This window comes from Fopius arisanus, unplaced genomic scaffold, assembly GCF_000806365.1.
Source record: "Fopius arisanus strain USDA-PBARC FA_bdor unplaced genomic scaffold, ASM80636v1 scaffold00295, whole genome shotgun sequence".
Classification (NCBI taxonomy): domain Eukaryota; kingdom Metazoa; phylum Arthropoda; class Insecta; order Hymenoptera; family Braconidae; genus Fopius; species Fopius arisanus.
Window position 1 is genome coordinate 30,849 of NW_011888034.1, and position 8,633 is coordinate 39,481.

Below are 8,633 nucleotides of genomic sequence, written 5' to 3' on the forward strand. Positions count from 1 at the left end.
ATTTCCAAAAAAATTATTAGGGGAGCATGAAAAACGAGGAGGTTCGTTATCCTATTAAAAAAAGCAGAGCACTGTCATGGCGCCCACCACAAGTGTCATGGCGCAATGCTCATGGGGCACTGTGCATTAATTCAGGATGAATCCACACGAGCAGTTCCATGAGAATTGACATGGAGAAGTGCATCAACGTCCCGGCCGCGGAGCGGCCGGGGCGGCGCTAGTATCTATATATATTGCATGCGTCGCCGGCTACTGTAACGTCACATTTACGCTGTGTTTGTGCGCGGAATGACAACATTGGATATTTGTAAACCCGAAAATGATGGAAAGACCCGTGAAACTCTTTTCGACAGTTGTCCTGTCCCTTTCCATCCCTACCTCTCTTTCTCTCTTCCTTACTCTTTCAAGCAAGGAAGATACGTGAATAATAAATGCTAAATAATGATCAGTGATGATTAATTGATCTATAATTAATCAGCAATTATCATTTATTAAATTATTATTGAGATTCGCACGAAGAAATTCGCTACAACTATGTTCAAAAAATCATTGAATTTCAATTAATGAGAAAATTAAAATAGGTTTTGATGAATAAATAAGTGCAATTATGAAAATTTCACTCAATCAGTTTCATGTTTTTTAGAAATGTTCGTCATATAGTACTCTATAAGATCAGCGAATAAAAAGTTTTGGACATATATTAATTTTTATGTTTTTCGAAAAAAAACTTTTATATGCGATCTTTGATTTTTCAAAATCAAGTTATCGACTTAAAATTTGGTAGAAAGTCGCCTCTTGCGATCGCAGTGGCTCTAATGGGTTACATTGAGTCATTCATTCAGGAGGTATTCAGATTTTTCTTTTTTTTGGAAAAAATGTATATTGGAGCAATTTCTTGTTGGGTATAAAAAAAGATATTGCATTTTTAATCCGAAACTTCCTGAAATCACACACTGAAATTAAAGGATGATCATGAGGATAGGAGATCGATATCTGTAAAAATCAATTAGTTTTCCACATACATGTTTAGGTTACAACACATTTTTTTCGAATTCGTGAAGAATTAATTTTAAATATATATACATTATTTAACATAAAAAAAAAAGGTTTTTTTTTCGAAAAACATAAAAATTAATTTATGCCATTGGTGCCCGTAATCGCGCGATTCTAACCTCGCTTCGCTCGGTTAAATCGCAGTTTCCGGGCGCAATGACATAAAATTTTGGATGAAACGCGTGGGTAATGTATTTTTCTACTCGTGGGATTGTAAAACTCGCCCACTTATTTACTGATCAAAAACTATTTTAATTTTCGCATCAATTGAAATTCAATGATTTTTTGAAAATAGTAATAGCGAATTTCTTCGTGCGAATCTCAATAATAATTAAATAAATGATAATTTATGAATAATTATAGATGCATTAATCATCACTTATCATTATTTAGCATTTATTATTCACCTATCTTCCTTGCTTGAAAGAGTAGGGGTGGAAAGAGACAGGTCAACTGGCGAAAAGAGTTTCACGGGTCTTTCCATCATTTTCGGGCTTACAAATATCCAATGTTGTCATTCCGCGCACAAACACAGCGTACATGTGACGTCACAGTAGCTGGCAACGCATGCGATATATATAGATATAGTGGACTCCCGGAGTAGAGGTTCTCAGCGCGAAGATATATTCAGGGTGAATCGGAAAATCGCGTCTACCTTCTGAAATATAAGGGATGGATAAAAATGTTTCAAATAAAGTTTGTTTCATATTTAAGAATGAAAATTGTGGAGGAAAAAAAAAATTTTTTTCATCAGTTGGATTAGAAGTTACCCTTCCTATTCCATAGTAATTTTTTGAACTAAATTATGTTGTTATGAAGATATAATGACTCAGATTTTTTAATATTTTTTAACATTATTTGAAATTAAAAAATTAAATTTTTTCTATTTTTTATCAATTTTTTTCTCCTATCGTACATTTGAACGACTGCAGGGATTAAACGGTACAAAATAGGGATGAAGTGTTTCATATGTTTTTTATGGGAAATATTTTGCTCTTCAAATTATATTCAACCTTTTTTTCTGTATTGAGTGTACTTTGCAAGTTAATCGCGAAAAACCATTTTTAAGGGTAGTTTTTAATTTTTTTCTCGCAATGCACAAACTTTAATCACGTACAATTACTTGCCCGTTAATCACACGATCAAAACACGCATTTCTACATAAAAAGCGTCTTGGCTTTATGAAACACATATGTTAGACCTAATTTCCCTGGACTAACGGAGTGAGCTAAAATTTAGCACAAATTTGACTACTAATAGTCACAATTAGTAGCCAAAATTCCAGTATTTTTATCACAATATATTTCCAGTTATGGAAATGAAGACAGGTGAACTTGCGAGCATAAATGGGCGCACACATACCTACACTCATAGAAATTTTTTGTAAAAACATAATTTTCTCCGTTTCACGCCATTATTAAGCGTGACTACTGAGAGCTGGAAATTTGGAATAAACAATGAGTATAAAGCTGCCTTCGGAAGTAAGTATAGTTGTAATATAGTTTTTTCAATTTTAAACAAAGATGTGGGCTAAGTAGAAAACCACCCGCCTTGACATAATTTTGTTCGTTAAAATCTGATTTCTAAGCAGAAATCGCACGAAAAACTGCAGAAAAGTTTGTATTTTTGATGAAACGACATACTTTTTCGGTTTTCCCATTGATTGAATATCATAGTTGAAGTTCACTCCACGTGTTTGTACATTGTCATGTTTCATATTTTTGTTTGGAAAAAAAAAACACCATTTCATTATACGAATTTTAAATGATGTCATAGATAATTTAAAATCTGTGTTAAAATTGTAATTTTACCAATTTCCAATGATTTTGTTTATTCCATGAATAATCGTCAAATTTACTGTTTTACTTTCATGGTAATTCTCGAACCGCCAGGAATAACCTGTAAAATTATAATGGATAACAAGAACTTGATTACAAATTCCATAAAGCTTTGTTAGATTTAGCTACGTACCTCTCTACATTTAATCCATTCCTGTTCTAGGCGTAGGTGACACTGTTATAGAAAAAAATGACGAGTTTTATTTAACTAAAAGGATTTATTTTTCGTGAACAAATAAAAGAATATGGTAAATGAAGAGCGTGTTATCTCGCAGGAAAGACTACTAAGCGCAGCTCCAATGGGCAACCATTTTTGTTCGCAAAGCACAAAGTCGAATACTAGTTGAATACTAAATATGCAATATGGCGGGAGTTTGGGTATTATGAATGAGTGGGAGAATCTGCTTCGTGTTCATTACGTAGAGAAGAGACTGCGGAAAGGTGTACGACTTTCATTGACGAAAATATACAGAAGCATGGAATTTTAATACTTACTTTCTACAGTCATGACATTTTTTTAAACCTGTTCATAGAGAATGTTGATGAGCTCTCTATGTCATTCTCTATAGAAATAAATTAAAAATAAAATTAAGCAACCGCAAATATGCAACTCTAGATGGATTCTTAAAATGTGTATAATAATATCTTTTTTGCTCATATTGACGGACTTTAAAGAATGCTTTAGACAATTATAAATGGTTGAGTCACATTCACATAGATCATAAGAGTTAATTTTCTGTCGAATATCACGGCCGATAGAGATTTCAAACCTAATGTCAGCTTTTACAGCCATACAGGTATAGCTGGGAATGACGAGGACCATTATGGGCATTTAATATAATCGAAGTGAATATTAAATTAGTAATAGAAAGCACAACGGTATATTCATGACAGTGATGTAAAGTGAATTTTTTCGGTCATAGCGTGAATAGTAGTACACTATAGTGCTTCCGAGCTGAGCAACAAGTATGTCAAATCTTCTATAGGCTACAAATTTCGGGTGCACTGCACGGAGAATTTGGTAAATGTATGGTTTGGGTCCACCAAAAATAATAATCATTGAAATAATAATTTCTCTGATGAAAAACCCATTCACATCCTCTCAGTACACATAAATTGAAGAGAAGATAGAGGACGAAATAATAAGCAGAAAAATGCTATTCTAAAAAGGACACGCTTGACATAATCGATTATCTCGAAAATCTCGAAATCATGAAGCCACGATTCCTTATTGGTCCACCTAGAGTGTCGTGAGATTATAAAGTTGTAACTTTCTTACAGAAATCGTTTCATACCCGCGCTGGCGCGCATTACGGTCTCTCGTACTTTGAAAAACAATCTAGAGGTAAATATAATATAATAATAAATCACTTATCGTGTTTAGTCAGTGACTGTAGGTGATTGGATAAGGTGAATTTAGAGCTTTAATCAATGTGCTCAAGACTGTTATAAAAGCGATCTTTCTGTGTGTCCATTGTCTATAAATGTACCAACATGTATTGTCTTCGAAGCCGAAAATGCCGCCACGTCCTCGCCGTAACCCTCGATATCGTAGAGAGCAATGTAATAACATCCATATTTCCTCTACTAAATGTTTCCCATTTCCAATTGCGAAATGAAACTCATCCAAATAAATATACAACATTCCGAATCGTTTGGGGACATAAATTAGACATTTACCGATAATCTGAAAACTCGTAATAATCTGTGTGAAAAGTAATCTTTAAATTGGAGAGAAAGTCCATTAATTATCAAACGCACCTATATCTGTAGACCGAGAGAAATATTGAATGAAAATTATACCACTCAAAGGCCGCGTGGAGTATCTATCGAACGTGATCTTTTGTTTAAATTCTATCTGGTTATATCGAGGATCAAGGTTGTGTTGGAAGCACCATTCGAATGATTGTAAAAATATAATAAAACAAGCAGTTGGCTGTTGCAGATGGTTGAAGTTGGCCGTGCCTGACTGTAAAAGACATATGATTGTTACTTCACATGTATTTTATGTATTTTTGCTCCCGAAACGGAAGCATTGTAATCGTGCAGAAATAAATTTTTTTTTTTGTGTTAGATTAATCCATTATGGTCCAAAAAGTTCGAAAATGCAATTTTTAGACCCTGTCCGTACGTATGTATGGATGTATATATGTATGTGACAAACGTTTTTTTTAATTTAAAAAAATTTTTTTTTAATTGTGCGCGACTTGATGCATGCAATCAAATAACTTTTTTTTTTCAAATGTAGTCACTGTTGAGCTCTATCCATCCACATTAATTCGAATCCCTTTTGATTAGTATAATTTTTTTTTTCAATTTTTCAATTTTTTTTTTTGAAATTTCAGATCTTGACGATAATTGAAAAAAAATTGGTTTGAATCAAATTCTGGATGACTTGAAAAATTCTCTCACGTGTCTTTTGAGCCGAGTTCGAAGATGAAACTGATAGCGACAACAGTTGTTTATTTTTATTTATTTATTTTTTTTTATTTAATATTGAAATCTCTTCCATATGTCGGAATTTTATGCTCAAAAGGATTTCAAGTAGAGTTTTTATTGAAATCTCTTCCATATCTCAGAATTTTATGCTCAAAAGGATTTCAAGTAGTTTTTAACATCACTTTCGATACCAGCAATACCAACAGTACCTAGTGATGTGATATCTATTACAGTCATTACAAATTCAAAATTTTATGTCATTTTTCTTGAAAGTGAGTTTTGCAATGGTTTCTTTGCACTCGTTATGTTTGATTCATTTGATTGGGTATGCATAATTCGGCTACAACAATATCTCATCCAAATTTGAAAGTAATGTGAACAATATTATACAGCCACTTAGTTTTAGAAATCAGTTCTAGAACTCATAGAAGGGAATTAATGATCATCACCAATATAAATGATAATGATAATGATAACAATCTAAATCTCTATACCTAGAATAGAATAAATATTGCAAGCGGTTATACTTAAGTGAAAAACCAATACATTGTTATATCAATTATATATTGCGAATAACGGTTCGGGAGTGAGTTGCTAATTCATTAGCCAAAAAAACTATATGATATCAATTACAACAGCATATCTTACTTGTTTAATTTTATTTTGCCATCAATTTCATTGATCGTTGGCTTCTAAATGGAATGCCTGTAATCTCTCATTGTGGTCGTACGAGCAATCTTTCTGCCAAATATTGAGTTGATAAGTGGATTTTTTTTAATTACAGAAAGCAACAAGATTTCCCAAAATTGATGAAAACGGCAATTTCTTCATATTTGTCTTCGATCATGTACATTTCTTTGGTTCCCCAGGTAGGAATTCAAAGGCTCGAGGATGGGGCCAACCTTTTGCAAACCTTGTTTTACCGAGGCTTGGCAATATGAGGATTAATACAGGCTGAACTGACCTTGACTTGTTGAGGGTGGGATATATTAGGCTTATAACAGGCTCATGTAACTAGCCAATGAGCCTCGACGGGCCGAGCCTATACTCAGGCTTGGCCGAGGCTTTATACATTGAGGCCATGTTAAGATCCTTTGAAATACCCTGGGTAAACTCTGACTCGCTTCAGGATTATTATAAATAATAGCAGCAATAATAATAATAATAATAATAATAATAATATGTAACGAGATTTTCTCGTTACGGGTTGAAATCCCCCTGGTAACAGAAAAGAACCCTGTTCTATGGACAGTGGAGGCGGAACAGCCATCTAGCGGAGGCCGAACAGGCCTCGGAGGGATGGCAGGTAAGACTTTCCTCCGATGAGGGGCCAAAGGCATAGCGGTTTGGGTGGAAACTGCGACCCCTGTCGGCCCTTAGAACGTTGGTAGACTGTCACTTAGTTGGTGTTTGCTCAGCATGTGATAGGGAGTATTCGGGCCGACGTACAGGCCGTCCAACTGGGCAACACCAATGTGTCTACCGACTTAGACTAGGGACCAACGGCCAGGTGAGAGGACTGGTGCCCCCGAGATCCCGTCGGGTTGATTGGCCGTGGCACGGGTAACGGAATGATCGTGTTGCCGCCGAGATATCCAGACTAGGGGGAGAAGGCCCTGGGAGATTCCGGGCAGTCGAGCGCGAGCTCTCGATTAGAGTGGCCGCTCGCTAGCTGGAATAACGCATGGCTGAAACAGTTTAGCAACGGGAAGATATACTTCCTCGTCCGAGTGATGCAAATCACGAGGGCGAGCATAGGGAGATGCTCCTGCATCTCCCGCGAAACCTCATGTCTCGTTTCGGAGCATGTGGTGACGACCATTGTGTTTCCGGAGTGATCTGTGCCTGGACGAAAAAGGTGATAGTGTGTGGCCCGTGGGTCTGGAGCCGAGAGAACTCCTGTCGACCCGACATGCGCCGCCATCTTGAGTAGCCAGGGACGGGGGCTCGTGACGAAACGGGCGAACTGCGTGCCAGGAGCGTGGGTGGTCGTGAGGTCGATGGGAAGATATCCACCTCGGTCGGAGGCGGCCTCTTGGTGGCCCAGGGAACCCCGTGAAGTCGCAGGCGAATATGACCTTGTCCCGGGTAGCAATACCCGAGGGGCAAGAGGACCGTCCTGAGAGGCCTGGAAAGGCCTCCCAGGGGAAGAGAGCACAAATAACCGTGCTCAGCATTGCGGGTGATGGCGACGTCCGGCCAAAGGAAAAGTCCGGGAAAGGCCAAGAAGGATTTGGGGTTTCTTCGGGTGGACCACTCCCACTCTACTAAATCACAACTGCAGCTAGCTGGGCATGTGGCATGTCCAGCGGCCAGAAAGTCCCTCGGGTAGCCGCACAGGCCCCGAGGGCCGGTTTCGTTAGACCTTCCGACAAGGTCTGGCTGGCGTCCGACATTTTAGAGGCATGGACATTGGTCGTAACGGACTATTTTCCTGAGTGAAATCCCCGGGAAATTACCCGTTACAAATAATAATAATAATGATAATAATAAGAATTATTATGAATATTGTTAACCAACATACACGAATTATTTGAAAATCATGAGAGCTAATCATAAGCCATATGATGTACAATTTACCCAGTAACCATATTGTGCCAGTTCTTTCTAAAACATTGTTGATTACTGTAAATAGAATGTATATATGAATGTAAATAAATTACCAATTGGTAATAAAAAAAAAAAGTGGTAAGGCGTAGGTTTCGTAATGTTAGGGTCGTGCGTTCGAATCTCGGTTGCAGCGGTCAATTTTTAAGTTAATTAATTAGGTCTTTCCAATGATCCATTCATCAGGGATTGGTAAATCGGGATGAAATTGACTTGTATTAGTAACAACAAAATAAGTATTTTACTTTTCTTCATTATTTTGATCAATAATTTTTAGATAAATTGAAGGATTAGTTAACGATTGGATCAAGCTTGGATCAAGCTTGCTTCAAGCTTGGTCTAAGCTAGGACCAATGGTCAATTCCCACCTGGGAAGAAGCGCTGATATTTGAGGCTCCGACAGTCTCTGCCTTTCAAAGCTTTGGAAAGCCCTGGGTTTCAAGCCCTCGGCAAGCCTTGGGATCAAGGCTCTACCCCCTGTTACGATCCAAGGCTCAACAAAGGCTTTACTCATGGTCAATTCCAGCCTCAACCCAGGCTTGTCAAGCCTTCGCCGAACCCTCGTCAAACTCTCTCCCTATCGTCCATTCCTACCTGGGTCATATAACAATCCGATCTAGCCGAACTGCAATACCAAACATAGCAGACATAAGCGACCATCAGGAGGAACAGTTGGAAAAACAAATTAATATTTCC

General features: G+C 37.3%; 1 long non-coding RNA gene across 2 annotated transcripts in view; it reads right to left on the reverse strand.

The window, feature by feature from the left end:
• The window catches only part of LOC105272799 (uncharacterized), a 12,396-nt gene extending 9,212 nt beyond the window's left edge, over positions 1-3,184 (reverse strand). The window contains exons 1-3 of one of the 2 annotated variants that reach the window (XR_892835.1): positions 3,025-3,184; positions 2,865-2,952; positions 2,697-2,739 (exon numbers count right to left, since the gene is read on the reverse strand). This is a non-coding gene — a long non-coding RNA (uncharacterized lncRNA). The remainder of the gene's footprint in view (positions 1-2,696; positions 2,740-2,864; positions 2,953-3,024) is intronic. The other variant, XR_892834.1, reaches the window with a different exon arrangement.
• Between the last annotated feature and the right edge of the window lie 5,449 nt (positions 3,185-8,633).